At 41.5% G+C, this 23,901-nt stretch overlaps 1 long non-coding RNA gene across 1 annotated transcript in view; it reads left to right on the forward strand.

The window, feature by feature from the left end:
• The first annotated feature begins 13,252 nt into the window (after positions 1–13,252).
• LOC115583151 (uncharacterized) overlaps positions 13,253–23,901 on the forward strand; it is a 36,670-nt gene continuing 26,021 nt past the window's right edge. Inside the window, exon 1 of the long non-coding RNA XR_003984310.1 lies at positions 13,253–13,489. This is a non-coding gene — a long non-coding RNA (uncharacterized LOC115583151). The remainder of the gene's footprint in view (positions 13,490–23,901) is intronic.

The following is a 23,901-nucleotide window of genomic DNA, read 5'->3' on the forward strand; positions in this document are numbered from 1 at the left end:
CAAATAGTAAAACATAATAAAGGTAAAATCACCCCAAACCAGAGTGCATACCCCATCGCTCTCCTTTTGTGCTCTCATAGATATCAGCCGACTTAACATGCCTCATTTGCTTTCATCAACATGCAGTACATGCATTATTCCCTGAGAAATTAACGAAAATATAAAAAAAAAAAGACAGAAAAAATGAGATCAGTGCATTGACACCTGAGACCTCTCTTACCAGGTTTTTAGTTGGACGCTTGTTTGTTGTTTAGGACACATTTGTAGTAGCAGGAGTTTGTTATCGGCCAATTTAACAATAATAGATTTTTATGGGTATTTTTAGCTTTTAAATTATACATCATAACCATTGACATTTTCTAAGATTTATCTTGTGCTTTTTCTTTCGCTGTCAAGATTAGAGGTTTCCAGTCTGAGGTTTGTGTCCTCCCTGGGTTTGCATGATATATTGTAGATTAATGATTTTCCTTCTTTTAAAAGAAATAATTTTTTCCCTCAAATCTTTTTTTCTTATAAATAAAATGCTTTTGTAGTTTCTCCCTTTGCGCCTACCACAACCTCTTCAAAACCACTGCTTTATCACAGCAAAAATCCTTTCTTTTACTATATGATGCCCGATTGCATTTTCCAATGCAACTGGGCATCATATAGTAAAAGAAATGCAAAGTAAGTTACATCATTATGCTTTTCTATGATTCATCTGCTTCAACAGTGTCACACAGAGCAGCTTTTGAGCTGAGCAGGGAACGGTGCAGACAGGCGAGGAGCTGATATGGCAGCTGTTCGAGTGAACTGCGTGTAAGTGGGTGACAGGTGTGTGGAACAACAGGAAGGGCAGGTGCACACCTGTTTGACACACACACACACAGCTGCCAGGTGAGGCGACGCAGATTGAGGATAAGGTGTCTTGTGGCTGGGAACAGATAATTCAGATAACTGGCCTCACTGGTTCTGCTCAGCGTTATTTTCTAAGATGAGAAAATGTATCCACAGACTCATTTAGTCATTAAGCCGATGGGAAAACAGACATTTTGGACGGCAGCATTGTGACAGACAGGAGACACGGGTGTAGCTAATAACATTAGTGATGACTCATGCTCCTTCTAAATGTCCCTGCATCAAGTTGACCAGGTGAAACTACCGCAGGAGAGCGAGGACAGCATCAGTGTTCGTGCCCACACAGTCCTGAGAAGGTGTCTGATCTTGATGAAAGATAAATGCATTCATCTATGTAGTTGTGACCTTTATGCGCCCGACCTTTAAAGACAGTATCCAGAGCAACTAGTGCACTGTAAGCTCGACTCTTTCTCCTCAGCTTGCATGGAAATCTCACAGGAACACTGTGGCGCTCTCTGGTGGACTCGAGGTGCAATGACACATAAAGAAAACAGTTAACACAAACATAAAATGTGGCAAATGCAGGCAAAAATTGTAACTGTGGAATAATTCTTTAAAATAAAAGTCAATGATTAATTCAAATACCGTATCTTATGTTGGTTTTCCAGATATATTTATATTACATTATTATTGGCATATTTTTTTTATTGACTTTTCATTTAATTCATTTGCATAAATGTGTGATGTGTGTAGGGGGAAAAAACCTTCAGACAAACACAGATGCCAGATATGTATCTGCTGTAGGTTGCCATCATCCCCCAAATGATGTATTCTCACCAAAATAAAAGGGATAAAATGGGTACAAAATTAGTTAAAAATGTACAAAATACAAAATACCCTTTGTTCAGTTCAGTTGGTGTAGGGCACAAAGCCACAAGCAAAATAAAATCAGACTGTCAGTTTGTTCAGTTCAGTTCAGTTCGGTTCAGTTATGTCAACCAACCTCTGTAAACCTGTGGGAAAACGGACGATGCTTGGATATAATTATGATCAAATAAACTGAATCAAATCATGTCAAGCCTTTCATATTTCTTTTATTCAGGGCACAGTGATTGTGATGGTTCAATTCATAAAATACATGTAAAATGGAAAGAACCGTGGATGTGAATAAGTAATTAGAAAAAACTTTAATGTAAAAGGATAGCGAAATTGGATAGCAACTGAAGTTTGAAATTGTCACGCAAGAATCAAATGAATACTGGGATAAAGGAAGAGGGGAGTAAATGACACGTTTCCAATCATTCCGTGAAGAATTTGACTTTTAGTGGTAGATTTGGAAAATACATTTGTGAAACTGACTTGTGATTCAGTGGTTGCGATACACTCATGATATTAGTGATGATCGAGAGGGACAACTGACGACTCAACAGATACAACTTGTCCACTCTGGTAAGAAGTGAAACAGTGAGTGAAAAGTCTCGATTTAAACAATAACAAACAATATACTCAAATATCTACATGCATTTTTGTTTGACTCAGTGATAAAAAAGATTAAGCATTTTGTGTGTTTTACTATTGATCATGATTAAGAAAAATATTTGCCTGTTTTGCTGCAGTGTTAACAAAATTAGATTTGGAAAAGCTGTTGTCTGGCATTTGTCCCCCGCACTAAGAGACCAAATAATTCTTAGCTCATTCGGACCGCGTGTTTCACTTTTAGGGCTCATTATGCAAAATTCACAAATGTTCTGGTCTCAACAGCAAATTAATGAGCAGTTTGTTATCGGGTACTGCTTGATGAAAACATTTGGTCTCACTTGAAAAAGGCTACTAATTGTGTTTTCTTCATTTTTCCGTGCCCAGCCAGCAATACTCTGTCTACTCGACACTAGATGGTGCAGTCGTACCATGAATGGAGGGGACCGCTGGAAGATCTCTGGCAGAGTGAAACCTCCACTGAACACCACAGCGTGAGAGAGACACATCAGAATGAAGACAGCTTATTTACACTGGAAAAACTGTACACCTATATTTACCATGTCACTGGTGGTAGTACTTTATCTGTGGGATGAGAGAAAAGCCCCAGAGGACAAACTTTTGTCTTAGGGTGACTAAAATTGAAAACCAGCAACATCTGGATTTTGGTCAAGACAAGTTGTGTGGTCTGTAAATGTTTGAAAAGATTTCACTCTGCGCAGAAAACAGCACCCTGTTCCATCTCATGTCATCAGGAGGCCAGCCTTGATATAAAAGACGGAACTCTCCTTTTTTCGGCATTGAATAAATAATTTGGATTTGAATTTGAATTTAAATATTCCGACTAGACGTCTTTATTATACTTGCTAGGACAGATGAGGAGGATTGCCATCAAATTAGCGGTCACCTTGATCATCAGAGGGAACAGAATATCTTATAAGAAATATAAAGAGGTTCATAAAAGCTCTGCAGTCTGTCATGGTCATCTCCTGATAATAGACCTAAAAGGCTAGGCTAATGTCCAGCTTTGCCTGATTATGCATATTAATGGCACCTCAAGAATTCATCACAAAAATCTTTTTTCAGTGGGTGAGGAGGGCAAACGGTAATAAATGGCGGAATTTATTCACTTTAGGAATAATCCCTTTAATCAGGAGAGGAAACTGTCATGAGACTGGTGCATGCCAGTGCTGCTTGGATTCTTAAATAATTTTTACTAAATCAATTTTATATGTAATATGATCACTTAAGCACGAAAAACAACAACTCCTTTAGGAGCTAATGAGCCCATAAGCCTGAGAACATTAGCTTCATAATTAAGGGATAATAAAAACAATTGCTTTTCCATTGGTTAGTCTGGGGAAACAGAACTGCAGGTGCCATACAGCGCTCAACAGTGCAGGTTTTCAACAAATGGGCTGCCTACTGGCCCAGCATTATACTCTGAGGCAAGCTGCACTGGGCTTTTGTTGAAGTGCTCGAGATAACACAAAGAGAACTTCAAACAGGCTTCTTATTGTGCTCTATTCTTCTGGGCAAGCTGATTACAGTTAAGGATAAAAGTTGTTCCTATACAGTAAACTAATGCGGAGAATCAGAGAGCACTAATTAAGTCATGGGGGATCCGAGGCGGTCGGCATGGATGTGTTCCCCAACACCCAGACCGTGGGGGTTTAGTGGGAACTTTACAGCCCAACAGCAGCCAGCATCAAACGTGTTTATTGTCAGCTGAATGTCCGGTTGAGGCATGAACCGCTGGATCTGCAAAGCCACCTGGGAAAAAAAAGAAGAAAAAAAGCAGAAGCTGCAGTTTCTTAGCCTCAGTCCTGATAGGCTCGTCTGTCCCCCTTATTTTCTTCCCTCCATCTCAATGCCCCTAGCAGAGCTTAGAAAGTTGCTCTGAATGCCGGCGTTGTCTGAAAGGGAACGCTGCCGCTGACTGTGTCTCAAAGTGGAGAGTGTTTCACTTTTTTTTATATTGTCCCACGTTCACTGAAGTGCTGTAAAGTATCTCTGAGAGGTGAGCTCAGGCAGGTCTATCCAGAATTTAAATACATGTTAATATAATGAAAACCGGGAGTGAAATTCAGAAGTGCTGAATTTTGACCTTTGGTTAAACCTTAATTTTGCTGGTAACCATGAAAACTAAATCTGATTTAAATGCTTTTGTATTTTCTACAGCAAAACATTTTTAGATGGATAGAAAAGATCCTTTGGACTTTTGATATCCTCTTTAAAATCAGACAAACTGTCAAACTATAAACCTGTCTTTCAGGTCAGTGTCATCCTGCCATGTCTTATTTCCAAACAAAATGCAATGGACATTTAATGGAATGGATATAGCTGGGTATGTTTAAGTGGAGCCGCTGCATACTCCATGACCACAGCTTTGAAAATCGGCCGCTGAAGCACCATCACTAATGTCTGTCTCTCCCAGTTGTGCCTTTCAAATGTATATCTTAAATAAATGTGCGTCAGTACGTGTGTGTGTACTTCTAGGCTTCTCTTCAGTTCTCCTTTCGTGTTGCAAGGTAATTTGTCCCTGTGTGAGGCTGGCCTTTACGCTTTGCTATATTTGATACATGCGTCATTCTTAGGTATTTCTTCCATATGTCTACAATGTCTGCCTGCTGGGATACACCACTCCAACTAGCATTCTTTATAGAGCGAAGTTCTAAAAGTCTCACCTGTCAGCCCAACCTGCATCGGCTCCTGTATGAAACAAATGTTACACATTCTTGCATACATGCTTGTTTTTCTCTTTCAACGATTTTTTGTCTGATTTAAAGGGGCACCGTGTCTTTTTGGAGAAGAAATCAAACTCAGAATTTAAAAGGTCCCCAGGGCACAGTTTGAAACTAGAAAAAGGTGGCGGTGTCTGCCAAATATAAACAAAATGAAATCGTGTTGTCCTTTAAGGTCAGTTTGTTTATTCAGTTTATTCTGTCATGAAAGGGAGAGTTGTGATTTTTTTTAGTTTGTTTAGGAATAAAAAAAATAATTGGTCGGTATCTTTCTCTTCTCATTACAATATCTTCCCCAAACTGCAGTCGTCGGTGTTGTATTATAACCTGAGTCAAATGAATATGATTTATGTAGGGGAACATGGATAAAAAGGGGGGGTTGATTCATTAAAATTTGATCATTTTTTCATTCATTTCATTCGTTAATTATTGACAAAAGTTACTGCAGCTCTGATCTTCTTGCATCCCTCCAGAATCATATCATGTGAGAATGAAGCAGCATCTGGGGCGAGTCAGCTGGGAAATTATAAACAACACATTTAAACAAAATGTTGCTGTGATGTTTGTTGGCATAGTCATGTCTTGTAAGATCTAGTTGTTCCCATTTGTTGTGGTGGCGCGCGCACACACACACACACACACACACACACACACACACGCGCGCGCATGCTCACACAAACACACACACACACATGCTCAGACAAACGCACATCAGTGCGCGCACACAGGCGGACACGCGCTTTTCTTAACCCCTTTTTCTCATTATTGGGAGGGCCTGTCCTACTGCCTGTAGCCACCTGCAAATTACAATTTAGTACTCCAAGAGTTAAGACTGTGTTCTTTCAGCCCATTGTGTGTGTGTTTGTGTGTTTGTGAGTGTGTGCGTGTGTGTGTGTGTGTCGGGGGGAGGGGTAGAGAGAGAGTCTGGTAGAAAACCTTTAATCCGGGTGCTGTCAGGCCCAAACCCGGCTTGACGTCCCATTGATGTGGAACAGAACAAAACACAGGGCCCCTTGCTAAGCTCCCACTGGCTGACACACACACACACATGGCTCACACACACACACATACACACACACACACACACACACACACACACACACACACACACGCGCACTGGGCCCCTCTCTAAAGCCCCTAACCTGGGCCCCTGCTCCCAAACTGAGAAGGGCATTCCTCAGCCTATGCACACACAAACACCCTCACTCTCACACACATGCACACGCACGCACGTGCGCTCACACACACACACACACACACACACACACACACGCACACACACACACCCTGAACTGAAACACACTCTTAACTCTTTCAGCGCTGTGTTGTATTTTGCAGGTGGCAAGGGCATAAGGGTCTGTCTTCCCCTCCTATAGGATGTGTGTCCATTCGTTTCCATACATAAACCTGAGTGTGTGTGTGTGTATTTGTGTGTGTGTGTGTGTGTCTGCGTGAATGTGAGTGTGTGTTTGAGTGTCCCAGCCAACAATCCGTTTTATTTGCAGACAAATACACACACACACACACACACACACACACACACACACACACACACACACACACAACAATATATCATAAGTTTGTGAGAGGCTTGGATACACTTAACAGAAGCCAGATGCTCCAGTGTGTGTTGGTGTGTATCCGTGGTGACAACAAACAGTTATTATTGTCCTGCTGTTTGGACAGCTCCCAGAGAGCCGCATCTCTGTTTACTATTAGCTCAAAGTAAGAGAAACAGAGAGGAGGAGACGGAAAGCAGAGACAGAGAAAAGCACGTCGGAGCGGATACAAAGAGCGACTCATATTAGAATAAACATGTGTTTCAGTCAATGGTCTGGAACTGTCTGGGATATTAATGTTATATTTGGCTGCTGTTCCCATGGTGGCCAGCAGGTGGGGGTGTGGGCGGCAGTCAGTCAGGGAGCAGAACTTCCCGCTCAAACTTTGACCCCACGTTGGCCTTCAGGTCCAAGCCTCTGAGTTCAGCTTTGGTCTGAGCTTCAGTGGTCCTGGGTGGGTCAGATGTAGGTCTGAGGCGGCTCTGCGATGCTCAAAATAACTACAAGGACGTGCAGGAGCCACATACCAAACCATTCATGCACACCCGCTCGCACCTACACGGTCAGCTCGTTTCCCTCCTCACCATCCCCAGGACTAAACTCACCCCTCGGTTTCCTCTGTTGAATTGCGGGGATCTTTATTTCCCCTCGGCGCTGGAATTCTGCCGCTTCCGTTTTGGAATGTCAGAACTCCGAGTGAGCCGTTTGTTTGGGGCCGGGCTGCGGTCCAGGACAGGCCCGGGCGCTCCCAACCAAAATGTTTTTATTGACGGGGGAAAGCAGCCGGGCCGACAGCACCGATTGGCTGTAATTGGTCGGCGAGTCAGCAGCGTGTTTGAAATACCCTATGTAAAGTGGCAGCCTTTAAAAGCACAAAACACACACACACACACACACACACACACACACACACACACACACATACGCCCACCCCAGTTTCTCCCCTCCCGTGGCTTTAAGAGAAGCCAGATGTGCCACGGGGAAGCAATCACCCCTCTATTTGTCTTGGTGCTGATCAGGTTAGTGAAGTGTTCTCAGGCCTGGCCAGGAGTCGACACACTGCTGCCTGTTGTCCCTGTAGCTCGCTGCAATGCGCCGCTCCAGCCAGCTGGCCCGCTCACACCACTCCGACACTGTCCAAACAGCAGCACACTGAGTGGGGAGAAACCAGCAAAGGTGCAATAAAGGTCAGGAGCAATGATTCTTGTCCATTTTCCGTCTCATCGCGGATGTTTGATGTCGGACTGTGCCGAGCTGAACGCCAGCTTTCAACCCACTGCTAAGTAGCTGACTGAGCTAATGTATAAATATGAGGGTCAGCAAGGAAGCTGGGAGCTAACATCTTTCATCTGTTGATATGGACACCACCATTTAGGGCCGGGTCAATGGATGGGAGGTGAGGAGGCAGCAGCAGCAGTGTGTGTGTGTGTGTGTGTGTGTGCGCGTGTGTGTGTGTGTGTAGAACATTCCAACCACTGAACACACAGATGGTTTGGTTTAAGCAATGAAATGAGCACCAGACACAGGGCAGTGACAGTGAATGAAAACCTCAATGATGCACACACACACACTCACACACACACGTACGTAGCCCTGACTGCACGGGTTAATGGAGTGACGGAATCCAGAAGGAATCCACTCAAGGACTCAGGGAGTGAACTGTTAGGTAGCCTCTAAACTGTCCTGCAGAAACTCCACAAGCGTTGCTCGTTTTTTTTTTTTCTCTCTTCACATTGATACACATCTGTTGCTTCTCAACAAGGTGAGGACGAAAGAGCTGCGAGTGCAGGAATTAACAGAAGAGAGAGGGAGATGAAAAGATGGTCAATGAGGAAGAGGCGAAAAGAGACCGTGGAGCAAGTTGTGCTGAGGCGGAGCAGGAAACCTGACTCCCTGACTTCCCCAGCTCCTGATTGGCTGGCCCTCCCATGAACCCTGACCCTTGACTTTGTCTGGGACTGGTGACCTTGAGTGAAGTACAGGCAGAGCGTTGCGTCTCTTCCCCTCTCTCCTTCTCTCGCTGTCCCTCAGCTTTTCCTTTCTGCCCATTTGTCTCCAGCGAGAGAGGGTCGGCGGGGAGGAGATGGAGAACAGAAATGTCAGCGAGACATTAAACAGAGTGCGTCTGTGTGTGCTCTCATAGTCCAACCTGTCTGATTTCCCTCTCCTCCACCCCCCCTTCCTCCTCCTCCCCACATCTCCTCTATATACGCTTCTCCGCAGAGCAATAAATTCATCGTCTCTTCTCCAAATCTCCAAATCTCTTTGTCTTTTCTTTTGCTCCATCAACACCCTTATCACTTTTTCTGCAAATCCTCTCGGCCCACCTTTGCACTCTTATGGTTTATTACCCCCGCGAGTCAAGGCCAGTACCACCAGCAATTCATATAAAACAGCTGTATTTTAGGATTGTTTGGCAAAACACTGTGTCTTAGAAGCCTTGAATCAGTCATGAATAAAAAAGCTTAAGTTCAGAGAGAAGCTCAACATTTTTGGAATTAAGCTAATTCTCTTGCTTGTGGAGAGTTGGAGACTTTATATGTATATATACATATATATATATATATATATATATATATATATATATATATATCTATATATATATATATATATACATATATATATATATATATATATATATATATATATATATATATATATATATATATATATACATATATATATATATATATATATATATATATATATATATATATATATATATATATACATATACATATATATATACATATATATATATTGTTCAGCCTGTACCTATAGCCTATGAAGCTTCCTGGAGTCTTGTTGCATGAAGACAACAGGAAGTTACTGCACCCCGCCTAGCCTAGCTGTTTCCAGTCTTTATGCTAAGCTAAGCTAACTGGCTGATGGCCAACGTGTAAGTGATTTGTCTGTTTGAGAACAAGTGCTTATGTCCTAAAATTACTATTCCTTTCATTTTGTAGCAGACAGGACTAATTCAAATATTTACTTGTATACAGGGATGTCGATTGATTTGATTTCCTTTTTAACATGAATAAATGAATATGAAAATACTGTAAATATTTTTTTCAAATATTATCTTATGTTTTTTGTGCCACCACAGATTCAGTGCCAACAAATACTCCCTGTCATTTCTCTCTATTTGCATTCTATTTCTAAATGTATGGGTATGCATTACAAACGATCCTGGCAAGCAGGGTCGCTCGTTCCTTAAACTTCAGTCAGTGGTTATCTCACTGTTAAAGGTGCAATATGTATGAATTGGGCATCTGCTGAATTCCTACTCTAATCAAATAGGAGTTCAGCATATCAACAGGTAACTGCTGCTGACTTTAGCTGTCTTTAGCTAGTTAGCTTAGTTAGCTTAATTAGCGGTGCAGCATGTGCACTTGTTTTTCTCAGTGTTTTAAATTAAAATTCTTAGCTAACAACAAAATGCTTTATAAACATTTATCAAGCAATGCTTTTAAACACCAGCTTCAACTTCATGATGACCATCCAAATACTGTTTACATATGAGCTGCTCAGTATTTATGAACCATTTACAAAGATTTTGAACATCAGTTGCACCTTAAGAAAAAATAATTGTTTAATAACTGGTTTGCAATGTATTCCAGTATATCTTTACAGTAAAATAATATTAACTAGAGTTTAATTAACTACAAATGTGTCATTTATTAGTGACAATTGTTAAAAAGTGTTACCAACATATGTGCTGGACGTGCGCAAGGATACCAACATTTTGGAAAACAACTGAAAGATGAAGGGGTTACCGTGATTGACAGCTTGAAGTGGACGGTGCACGTAACAACTGCAACGCTTAATTGATTAGCCCACTCTCCAACTTTCTGAAGATAGCACTGATAATATTCCCTCTGGAGAAGCTGACCTACACACTTCTTGGAATGCAGAGGGATTTATTATTGCAAAGATATAGTGACCAGAGTCACAGTGGAACCCTCCGGGCTTTGTTCTACCATGTTAAATCAACTTACACAGCATATTTCTGGTCATTTAAATGCAATTATGTCAGCTTGGTGGTGTGTGTGAGTGTGTGTGTCTGCTTTTGTTTTGTTTTGTATCAAGTTGTGACTTCTCTTGTCTCTGTATTGTGTTAGGGTAGTTCTGAAACGATGACCATAGGTGGCTCTGAACATGTCTAGACCAGAAAATATGTCATGCAATTGTTGCCAGAACTAATATAAAAACTTAAAAATCCTCCTCTCCTCTCCTCTCCTCTCCTCTCCTCTCCCCTTACACCTGTGCTCACACATGTATACGTACCCACATGCGGCGTTGGCAGACGCACACAGAAGTCTCTCTGTGCTGTCCCGGTACAGAACATGGCAGCGGAGCACAGCCGAGTGGTGTTTATTTTATTGGATGTTTATTTCGCTCTGTAAAACATGCCACTCAGGGACCTTGTGGAGCAGTGTACTCAAACCCTTTTCTCTCTCCCCTCTTGCTACCCCCCCCACCCTCTCTCTCTCTCTCCCAGTGTAAACAGTGTGTATATTGGGAGTGTTTCCTTCACTCGTCTGTGTAGAAGTGTAATCCATCCAGTCAGACATTGTAAACAACATCTCTGCGTGTTTATAAATACTGCCCGACCACTCTAATGAATTTATGGTAATGCCTTGTTCTACTGCTTCTGCCGTGTGTGCGTCTCAAATGCTCTTGTGTGCGAGGTGTGAGCGTGCATGTGTTACTACTCTGCTTTTTACTGGTTTTTGATGTTTCTGGAAGGGGGACTTTTATTTCCTGGTGTGTACGGCCTGTTTAAAAGCTTAAAACCTGTGACAGAGGCAAACAGTGACTGACTGATATGAACCAATGTGCCGCAGTACGAAAGTCCATTAGCAAACCAACCTCTGTTTTATTCCATTTACCTCGCCTCAAGCCTCCACAGCCAGATCTGATCTCTTAATAATGAAGCATGTGTTATATCTTTGTAGAAGTTTGTTCCATTGATTCTGACTTTGATGATTTTTTAAACACATGGCGGAGACGGCCGCCACTGCCGCTGGAAATGTGTGCACGTTATTAAACTTGCCATTAACTTGTTGGAGCCCTTTTTTTTTTTTAAACCACATTTACTTGTTTGTAAAAAAAAAAGTAGAGAGACATTAAACAAAATTTCCAGTGCTGGAAATACACCGAGGAGCAAAGTATTACTCACTGAATAAGTGGCGGTGGTGAGCGGACTGCCTTTTATTTGCCTTTCATAATGTGATCCAGTCCGTTATGTTGCATTTTGGAAATGCAACTGTGACTTAAGTGTTCCAGTTAAAACTGATGTTTATCCTTCTGTTTATTGGACTCATGTGTAACACCGGGAAGTGATACCATACTGTTGTTGCTATTTCTGACAACTTTATATTCCACTCAGTCTGTGTTGTTGGAAATGACAAACCAACGAACAAACCAAAGAGTTATGAGGTCGTGCAAATTCCTGACCTGCTGTGATTGGAGCATTTTGGGGGGGAAAGGGGCAGGCTTATAAATTGGCCCAGTGGGTCATCACTCAAGTCATGTGATGGCACCAAAGCCAGTTCCATTTGCTGATAAAGACCAAGAGAAGTTGAGAAAAGAAAAGCTATCACGCAGGCCCTTTGAGTTACGGTATGGTCACACATAAGTGGATGCAGGCTTAGGAACACGGACTTCTGGTGCTAAATGAATGTGCGTCGTGCAGGACGTGCGGCATTAGCTGTGGCAGCAACTTCGCCTGTCATGTAACACTCAACTGTGAGGTCAACATGCAAATTTGCCGCTGGATATGAGTGTTTTCCTTGCCCCTCTTTGCATAGAATTGCAGTGAATGGGAGGCGAATATTTGCTACAAGTTCACAGTTCAAAGTTCAAAGTTCACGGCTTTGACTTCTTTTATCGTGATCATGGTATTTATATTAAATCAAACCCTGGGGTTGTTCTGGGCGGGGGCCAGTGCCCTCCATTGGAACTAGCCTGGAGCCCCTTGGGTGTCCTAAAATGCAAGCCAGGACTCCTTCATTGTATGAATATATATCTGTGATTTAAAAAAAATAAAATAAACGTGAATGTGAAAACAGTGTGCCAGTGTGAAACTAGTCACTTACAGGGATGAACCTACAGGGAGTTATTACCTGGATCTGCAGCTCCAACCAGCTTCACAAAGCTTCACAGTGAGTTTAAATGATCCTGTAGCTGGTTGGAGTGTCGGCTTCATCAGCAGCTCTGTTTGACACAAAATGACAGACACACATAGCGTCTATAATTGGGTTGATAAAAAAAATTATTATGAGACCGAAAGCTATCAGGTGGCCAAACACTGATGTGACTGCTGGATGTCTAAATAAAAAACAGTTTGCTCAGTTAAATATCATGATATGTTAATGTTGTGCTCACTGCCTCCAAATCCACAAACATCAGCTGCTGAATGTTTAACAGAAAATATTTCTGGCTTCTATTTTATCCTAATGGTCCAGGACTGTGTCCTCGCACTAACTTCAGTTTCGTGAAATGGGTGAAACAGCGCCCCCTGGGTGGCCACAGCAGGTAGGGCGAATGTCAAATGTCAAACATTTTACAGCAACATTAGCAAATTGTCTGTGTGAGGGAAGAGAAGGGAAGTGTCAGTCACTGGAACTAAACTTAACTGGATAGACAAGGTGATGTAGAAGAAGCCCGTGGCCTCACAACAGAGAATGGAAAGTTAACTCATTTTAAATTAAACAACCGAAAGAGTTAGCTTGTTTAGTTTCGCTAATGGTATTAGCTGTCTTTGTGAGAGTTAGCTAGCAGCGGTGGCGTCCAGCTCATCAACACAATGGCCAACAAATAATGGATGCGCCGTGAAAGAAAGGAGAGTGGACCTCGACGTGAAATAACGTGAGTCAAATAGCCCTCTGTGTGTGTGTGTGTGTGTGTGTGTGTGTGTGTGTGTGTCGTTGCTTGCTGTTATTTCCTCCTTGACTTTTAAATGTCCCTGCTGCTGTCTGCATGTATTCACCTCCAGGAGAAACCCAGAGGTTGTGTAGCCTTCTACTTATTTGTAGCCTGGACTGTTGAACTGTTGCATTGCATCGTTGTTTTGTCAGACAGACAAACCCTGCAGGCCTTTGAAACATCCTCCTGTGTTTCATCCATTGGTTGTTCAGTCACCTGTTGATGATGCGCAAGAGCCTGTCCGGAAAAATGTTGCTGCTGTTTCTTCTCTCTGGTTTGGTGTTAAACTGTGTTGTCAGGCTGTTGTGTCAGTCATGTCATTGATACATGCAGTGGTCTGTTTTTACTGTTACATTATTAGTGCTGATGAATACAGACCTGCATACCTGTGTCACAGTAAACGCTACATGTTGTACGCTAAGAGACTACACAGGAATTGCAAACATTATTTCCATGTTGTAATACACACAAACAGAAAGATGAAGGCGTTTGTGAAGCCTTGTGGCTTGAGCTGCCCCTGCCCTAACCACAACGTTTTTCCAAAATCTGACTCAGGCTATTGAAAGATGAATGTATTTTTCAGTTTGAAATGAAGTCTTTCAGAATAGGGCTTTCATTTCAGAAAACTCTTCTATAAACGATTCGAGAGGTCAGCAATAAATTATGTATTCTGTCATCAGGTTTTGGAGGACATTTTTGTTGAGTTTAGATTATTTTGTAAAGCAGCGTTATGCAATAGAGCATTTGAAACAGTATTTGTAGTGCTAGAATTCTAACGTTATTTTTATTTTCCAATTGAATATCGCATGATATAATATACATATCACACATGACACTATAGAGCACGTTTCCTCCTGAAATAAAGGAAGCTACACGTACTAGATATTAATATCATCACAGACTGAAGATAAAACCATAATGGGGATGGACAGTCTCTCAGACCTAATCAAATGTGTGTACCTGTATGTGGCTAAGCATGTTTAAACAGAAATTGTGGGTTTGCCATGTGACTCATGTTCCGTGCTACATGTGTTTTGTTGATTTGATTATTTTGAGTGCACGTATGCCTGCACGTGTGACTATCTGCGTGTGTGTGTGTGTGTGTGTGTCCGTTGCTCTCAGACTAAGCCATCATGGCTCCCCCCTCATCAGGCCCGACAGGTGTTATTACATTGAAATGAGAGCAGTGATGTATGCATCTGTAATGTGGACCTGTCCTCTTCTGCTTGATGGAACCTGACGCTTCTCATTACCGTGACGCGTCTGAGAAAAGAACAAAGTACCAACACTTCATCTGACGCGCTGCTCATAAAGCACCACGATGCGTCCCGAGCACATTTCATGAAGACGTTGACAGAAAGTGACACATCACATTCTAAAATTCTTTCAAAGTGCTAACAAATCTGACGTCAGTTCTATTTAGCACAGAAAAATGATGTTTCTCTTTGCGGTCTGGACTCAGGATGTCGAAGTACTTAAACACAGTGAAATGGTAATGACAAAATAATGCATTTTATTTAGATCTGACTTTCAAAACAGTGTCACCAGGTACTTACATCAATAACGGTATTCATAAACAGAAAAGACCAGTTAAAACATACATTGCTGATTTATAAATGGTATCTGGCAGTGGCCATATTGAAATAAAAAATTAATCACCAACCCCTTGTCTTAATGTCAAAACAAAGATGCATAACAATTACACCAGCTCCTCTGCTCCTCATAGAGACATATCTCGAATACAATTGCAAAAGCTGGTGCCGTAGAAAACAGCACGCACACGCACACACACACGCACACACACACACACACACACACACACACACACACACACACACACACACACACACACACACACACGAACACACAGACACACATTTTCTGAGCTGGTGTTTGCCATATTGTTTACTGTATCTGCAGCTTTGACTTACAAGCTGCTTTTTCTTTGCATTTCCACCTTGAAGAAAATTCTTTATTCAGCTCACGTCTTGTATTCTTTGTTGTTAATTGATAAAGCTTTGATATGTTGTTGTCCCAACCAGTGGTTGTTGTGCCACAGAGACCTGTGATTGAGCAGGTTTTTTTGTTCCTGACACACTGCAGCAGCAAATTTGACTGCCGTGCCACACACAATGAGCAGTGATAAAATAATAGACAAAGATAAAGACGGCCTTTTGTTACTGGGAGGAGAAAGGAAAGGGGAAGGGAATAAAAGAAAGAACAAACTAAATACAACCTCTATACAAAGCAGTGTTCATTTTTATCCTGAAGAGGGTCACCATCTCTTACCTGACACTATTACTTAATATAGGCCTACTTTATAATTTTTTGGTGTGTACTCATTGTATTGTATTGTATTGAACTGCATTGCTTTAATTCCTTACAAATGAATGTTACGTGCCATCCGGGAGCATTTTAGATAGCTTGAAGACTAACACAGATTTGCACAATCAGCAGACGAAGGTCCTATTTTAAAATACCTCTCACAACATATCACACATTTGCATCCAAGTTACAATTGGCTTATGCACCGTGCACAAGCACACCCTTACAATTTGTCTCCACTTATCTGCGAACAGCTAAACACTCTTGATTGCCAAGCCAGAATCATGTTCAGCTCTGCCTGAGCATCTGGCTGATTTGAATTCAGTCCAGCTAACTTAATTCACAGCAAAGCAGCTGTGACGCCATGTCCTTGAAGCATTAGCCCTAGCTGTTGAGTGATACAGCAAGGAATCTGAAAACATGATTTCTGTGCTATTAAAAAAAATAATAAATCCAAAAGATACAAATGAATTGTGATGTGATTTTAACTCATGCTTCCTAAATGTAAACCAGCAGCTTTTATGTTCACAGGATTAGTCTGTATGAGTTGAGGTTAACCCTGACCCTTAAAAGAAAAACAGCATTATTGGTTGTCTGTGTAAGAAGGTGATTATTATTGGTATTTATGTTAATTGTTAGGCCGCACTTAGTGATTGTTGTAATTAAAAAGGAGAAAGTCAGGTGACAAAGTGACACAGAACACTGCTGAGTGTGGAACCAAATTTCAATGTTGACAAATTAAAAATCTCTTGCCAAGCCATAGGTATGCCTGTTGTTGGCAAAGTCATATACTGTATGTCGATTTGGGAGAAATAGACATATTCACACGCTGGCCATTCTCCAGGTTCCAGGTTGCTAGTTTTATGAACAAAAACATGTTGAAAACATATGTTGTTTCACCTTTTGAATATTGTTTTACCTTTCAGTTGTCTTTATAATGTCTGATCGATCAGGGAGTGGTGATATATTAACTATTAGCCTAGTCAGTTTCCCTTTGTTAAACAATGTGCCACCTGGAACGACATTTGAGCTTCCTATCCTGAGTGTGATGTCAGAGGAAAATGGCTGCTGTGCAAATATAAACAATGGCAGTTTTAAAAAGGATGATTGCTATAATCATACACAATTGCTCATTAAAAAGCTTAAATTCTCTACAAAAATATGTTCAACAATTATGTGTTGTATGTGTCTGTGCTGCAGATTTTTAAGCATGAGACAAAATGTAAAAAAAAAAAAGATTTTTATTTTGAAATTTCCCCTGAAACGATTTTGAAGGTTTCACTTGAAGCGAAAATGACATGCTCGAAAGGGACCGTTCACAGCTCTTGGTACTGGTGTGAATGCTGTCTGGTTTGCGCAGGTATGACCTGCCTTGCCAAACTCCGTCTGCAGGCAGGCACATCACGGGGATGCGTGCTCCCTCTCCCTCCACTAATCCCATGATACCTATTCATCAAGCCACTTTCCTTTATGAACAGTGCCACCTGAATGACACAGCAGAGAGGCGGCTCACCTCCTCTACAAATTAAGACCGCCAGCTGTGCGCCCTGAGCTTCAGTAATCATACATTTGATAATTACAACAACTTAAACCACTACTTTCTTGTAGCCTACACTTACTATACCATAAGTGCGCCATACCTCTAGACTTGTTAGACTTAACTTTTTTCTTCTTAAACATTGCAAAAGAGCATTTTGCAAGGTTGCCAATAAGACAGGATTGAGGCAGTATGAGGACACATTATTGCAATAAAAGCTCTGCTGCGATGATGATGTTCTCAAGCTTTTGTCTGGGTGAGGAGCCAATTCTGATCAGAGAGAGGATGTCTGTCACGGTTACATAATGGCAGCAGTCTGAGTAAACATTTCAAGCAACACTTTAAGTCAGTTTTTTTTCTGTCCTATCACTCTTGTAAATACATTGTGAGTGTAAGCGTGTTGCTGTTTCCCCCAGACATGGCTCGGGTGAATTGCATGAAAGGACAGCTCAAGTGTATTAGCAAATAAAGTATACACATTTTATTACCCTTCATCCCTTTATCTGTGGATGTGAAAGGGTCTATTCACTCGGCTGGGCTTATGCAGTGCACGAACAAGCAGCCGGTCCCGCGTGTGCTGCCGGCTGAGTTTGTCCATGTTCGCTTTGACAATTGAGAGGGACAAAGGTGAGCTGACTCATTTGTTGCAGTCGCTAAAATAATAGAGCAATTTCTTTCCTTAATGCTCACGGTCTGCTGTTGACTCACACAGACATACACACGCGCACGCGCGCACACACACACACACGCATTCAGGCAGGTCTGCTGAGAACAGGCTGTTCGTTCAAATCGTCCTCAAACAATGAAGTGCTGAACAGATCACATCAATCTCTCTCAAGAGAAATATTAGTTCCCCCACCTTCCTTCCCCCACCCGCACATACTGTAGGGGGGCCGAGGAGTTGCGTATGTGTTTCTGTGCCTGTGCTCCAGGTTGTGTGTGTCTGTGTGTGTGTGTGTGTGTGTGTGTGTGTGTGTGTGTGTGTGTGTGTGGGTGTGTGTGTGTGTGTGTGTGCGCGCGCGATCTATGTGACAGTGTGCAGCAAGCTAGACAGTGGAAAAAAGACACATTTTCAGCTTGTCTCAAATTTACCCCGAGTCCCCCGCAAGGCTTACACAAGAAAATAGTCAGTGAGATTCCACTGCCACGACCATCCCGCCGAGACATAAAACAACCTCTAAATGACGACTCACTGCACATCAATTACACCTTTATTTGTTGGCTGGAGGAAAGGTGGGAGAGGCCTTGTTTTCAGAGCGGCTTTAAAAGGGATTTGCCGCAATAGCGGTGCAATGGTTTATGCTTCCTTGCCAATTTAAATAGCAGCAGTATGATCTTAAAATGTAGGCTTTTGCAGGTGAAAGCATACTTGAATGGGGGGATGTTGCATGAGGAGTTTTTTAATATCAGAATTTGTAAATTTGAAAGCAAGACGTTGGCAGACTCACTGATAAGGCAGGTGTGGGTTTAAGGAAGTTTCTCTTTTTTTGTGCAGTTTTAAGACTTTTTAAAGAAAGGCGTTCTCTCCCCTTCTCACTCTCCCACCCCCCCACTAATCTCTGTATATTAGCTCTCAGGAAGGGAAAGCTCTCTTGGTGTGTTCTGGCTGTTTTAATATCTGTCAGCTTCATCCTGTGCTCCATCCCTCTGCTTCCTCCTCGCTTATTTTGGCTCTCTGTTTCCTCCTGTCTCCATATTTCACTCCTTTGTTTGACTCCTCCGTCCCCGTCTCCGTTCACTCTATCAGTCCTCGTCAGTGACCGGCAGCGGACAACTGCATACGCACAAGTGTGTGTCCGTATTTTTAGAGACAGATGATGAGGTCCGCGCCATTTGGTGCGTCGTCTTGGCATTCCTCATTTCACCCAGTGCTTTTTGTCAGAGCGACCTAGGTTTCTTGACACTCCATATAAACACACTGATTACAGCTAGAGCTATGGGACCTGTGAGTATGTGTGTGTGTGAGTGATGCCTGGTGTACACCTGTGTTTAAGTGTTAACTCTGCAGCTCCATCTATTCAATTACATCTATTTCAAACCAAGTTACATGTACACATTTTTGTCCATGTTTAATTCCAAGAATATGTCTAATTAACTGAATAAAATATAGCCAGCAATGTAACACCCTTTGATATCCATTACTGTTGAGATTGAATTGACGACATGCCCTTGGGACATGGACTGGATGACTGCACACCAAAACATTCTTTCAACTGAATCAAAATTATTGAACCAAATGTTTCTCTTTAGAAACGATTTCTGTGCCTTGGCTGTGGATTTCATCTTAAAATGTTACACAATTTGGTGCAAAACTACTCAAGTGGCTCATACTAGGAAGTTAGTACAAATGGTCCCTCATTATAAAAAAAAATTTATTATTAAACATATGTCTGTAAATGCACGACACATCACATGGATATTGCCTTTCACACAGGATATCTGATGGCCTTTGAACTGATTGAATCATCAATAAAAGCAAACATGAGTAATGTTTGCTGCAAAGGTTCTTGACTCCATGGACCTCACTTTTTAAATAATTGGTGCAAATAAAAGACACCTCGGTGACTGTGACCTTGTTTATGTGAAACAGACTGTCTGATGAATTCAACACATTTAATTAAAACAGTTGTAAGATACCGTGTCAGAACATCCAATGCAAATGTTTAATATCACACATCAGCTTTTTAGGAACTAAGAAAACAGGCTCAATTCAGACTTAATAAAGCGTTTTTTGATAATCCATTGTGTTTTTAGAAGATTTCTATGAGCCTTAGCAGCAAGGAAATTTCTTAAGACATAACAAAACATGTAATCCTTCAAGTTTAATGAAAACATAAGAGTCACCATACTTGGAAAGGCCTGAATCCCACTGGATAGTGATGATACTATTCAACAACCTTGTTTCCTAAATTTAGCCAAACTCATATTATGCCATGGTTCAATTGGCTGATGCTCCAGGCAGCTTTTTTCCCCCAGGCAGCTCCTTCTTTTCATATGACAGCAATCAGTTTAACCTGGAGATTTGGTCTGTAAAAAAGGCACAAACCACTGATCAGCCATGACTTTAAAAGGACTCACTGGCTAAGTCACTAACTTTGATCATCGTGTTACAATACAATGTTCTGACGGTTAACCTTGGCTCATGGCTTTCAAGGGGGTGCCTCTTGACACCAGCCAAAAGACTGTATTCAGACCAAGTACACCCCCTCATGGCAGTAACACTTCCTGAAGGCAGTATGTGCATTCTGCCACACTGCAAAAAACTTCTCAGGAATGGCCAAAGAATGTGACAAAGAACTCAATGTGTTGACCTGGCCTCCCAACTCCTCAGAGCTCAATCCCATTGAGCATCCGTAGGATACAGCAGCAAGTCTGATCATTGGAACCCCCACTGTGGATCATACTTGGCCTTGAACCCTAGAGGCATTAACACAAGACATCCGGGGGTGTCCTGTGCTATCTGGGACCAAGGCGTTGGGTACAGATCCTTTGATTCCTTGTGGGTCGCAAATTTGGTCTGCAATGGATCGGATTTGTTTTACAAGTCCCATCGATGCTTGAATGGATTGCCATCTGGGGAATTTGAAGGCAAGGTTGCCATAGGTCAGAGTCTTGTGATAGTGAGACAGCATTTAAGTGCTTCCATCTGAATTAAGCCCAAAGAAGGAAAAGCTTACAAACCACTTTTCGCATCTTTAAACTCTTTACATTTACCTTGCACCCATAATAACATACCTCTACTTCACTTACAGTGTAATATGCATTTTAATGTATGTACTATGCTGTTAACAAGAACTGTTTACATGAACTCTGGACACAGGTGCAAAGAGTATCCTGCCATTCGCTTTGGTTCCATTTGATTTAATTTCACTCCAGTCTGTTCATTTCTACAGAAAATACGATATTTTGTGGTCTTTAGGTGTGACAGATCTTATAAATATACATCAAACTGTTTATCAATCTCCAACAACAATAACATGTCTAACACCAGGAGCTATCGGGTACTATACTGATACAATTTAAACAATAATCAGTGCTCGCTGAGTGTTTAGAGTAATACATTAGTAATCTGAAACTGATTATGTTTAACTTTCAGTAGCTGATTATATTTTATAAGAAATTCTTGGTCAGTTCAGCTTCGGAGATGTTTGTAGACTGATCCAACCATACCTTTATATAACCTTGAGTGGTGGTTTTGGTTTATTGTAAACATCTTCCTGCTTGTTGTTAAAGGCAGAGGTTTAGCTGTGGACAGTCAGCAGCAAACCACTGCATGAATTGGGTGCATTCACAGATCATTGTCCATTCTGCATATCTGCAGCAACTCATGTACTCCTATTGAAATTCAGAGAGTTTTTCTGCTACTGATTGTGAAACCTGAGAGGCCAAGGTGGAACTAATTCTCTCAGCCTTGTTAGCGAAGGCTGCCGCACATTGTTTGCCGCACAAATGTGTCTCTCCCCTCGAAAGCTGGCCCATTCTCATCTCTCTATTTGCTTTTATGTCTCAAGTACATTATTTTGTTATTATTATTAACTAAAAAAGCTGAGCTCTCTCTCTCTCTCTCTGTCTCGCTTCCAGGAGTGCGGAAATTGAATATTGCATTTAAAAGTCAATTTCCACGATGGGATTACGCAAATCAGCCTCTCCCTGTTTTACCCTTTTGCTTCCATTCATCTCTCATTCATCCTCCTCCACCTTGATGCATCTCTTCATTTGCTGTGGTTTACTCTATTCATTTGAAGACATCTTTTTTCACGCTCAACAGCCCCGACTCATGTTTTTCCACTTTGCATTGTTACGTTGCCCCCAGCCAACCTGTGTGTGCGTGCGTGCGTGCGTGCGTGCGTGCGTGTGTGTGTGTGTGTGTGTGTGTGCGCATGTGCATATTTCTTGTCTAGGCTTTTTCAACCACAAAAATAAGAGGAAGAGGAAAAAAAAAACAACACCTAAAAGCTATTACTCTGAGATGTAATGCTTTTTGGTCAATGCAATCTAACTATTAGGAGTGTGAGTTATTTATTTATCTTTCTATCTATCCATTTGTGTTGAAAGAGGGGAAATTGGTGAAATTGTGTGTGTGAAGTGAATTAGGAGAGGGAGACTTGGTTGAACAAAGGTACGCGTTAATAGCCTACAGCCACACCTTACCCTGAGTCAACTGGTCCATCATTCTGTCTGTCTCTTCAAAACATGCTCAGAGGAAGGATCCTATACAGGTGCGTATAGATTTCCTAAAAGCAATTAAAGGATATTCCATGGGAGAAACTTGTCGGATAAAAATGTTGAGCTGGCACTGTGGTGAGAGATGTTGCCCATATTGGCAAAATTCCTATTATATTTTTATTTTTATCATATATTCAGTTCGGTGGCATGATACATTCAATATTTTTTGCTCCTCCTGCCTCCAAGGCCACCGATAACAGAAACAATTTTAATATTATAAACCATATGATGGTTGTAGTGAGAACAGGTGGACCCAAAAGTTGACACCAAACAGGGTGAATTTATTGATCACAAAAGGAGTTGCAGGTCGAGGTGGTGAGCCGAAGCGCAGGCAGGTGAAGACTCATGGTTATGCAGGTTGATGGCTCAGGTAGTCAGGGTGTGTGGGGTGGCAGAGGTGCGGGAGGCTTTGTGGCAAGTGGTCCACAGGAATGTTCAAGTTACACTGCAGTGGTTGGATTAAGGTGCTGATGAGTGAACATAAAATTCACAGTAATCTGGCAGGGTAGGGTCTGGGTATAGGAGCGGGTGCTGATTCTGTCTAGTGCGCTGCAGGTGTGTGGACCAGCACAGCTCCGGCCAGTAGAAAGCCGCACCCAGCTTCACCAAAAACCTCTGGAAAATAAAGTACAGAAAAACACCACAAAGTCCAATCATAACACCATTTTAGTTATTTTTTTCCAAGGTTTTCTCTCAAGTGCTCCCCAATCAGTAACTGGAAGGTGTGGTTGCAGTAGCATGAAGCTTTAGCCAACGGCCCACACAAGAGATGGATTTAATCAACACTGTGAACACTGTGCAAAACGCACACACACTTATGCAGAAAGAAGAACGAACTTCAAGGAATATTTGGAAGACATGATTTGAATTTGCTAACTGACAAAAGCCCATAAAAGAAAGCAGGATGGATTATTTAATAAGTACTAACTCTGAACAATGAATTTTGTTGCAGACAATGACGGTCTGAAAATCTGATGAAATTTGTGATAGTTGTGGTTTTTTTTTTGGTGATATTTGAAGATGTATGTGCAACATTGTGGATGTAACTTCTCTCTCATGCATACATTACTTATTTATATCCTTGATATGATTCTTCCTATGGAAGCCCATTGATGAAAACTTAGCCTTGAAAGAAAAAATTATATATCAGTATGGTAGGACACAATTATGTGGTACAAAGTCATAAGTATGAGATAAAAATAATTTTGGTGTCTCAGTTTTGACGTTATCTAATAATTTCTATTTTTTAATCTTATAATGTATTTTA

Source organism: Sparus aurata, chromosome 6, assembly GCF_900880675.1.
Source record: "Sparus aurata chromosome 6, fSpaAur1.1, whole genome shotgun sequence".
Lineage (NCBI taxonomy): Eukaryota > Metazoa > Chordata > Actinopteri > Spariformes > Sparidae > Sparus > Sparus aurata.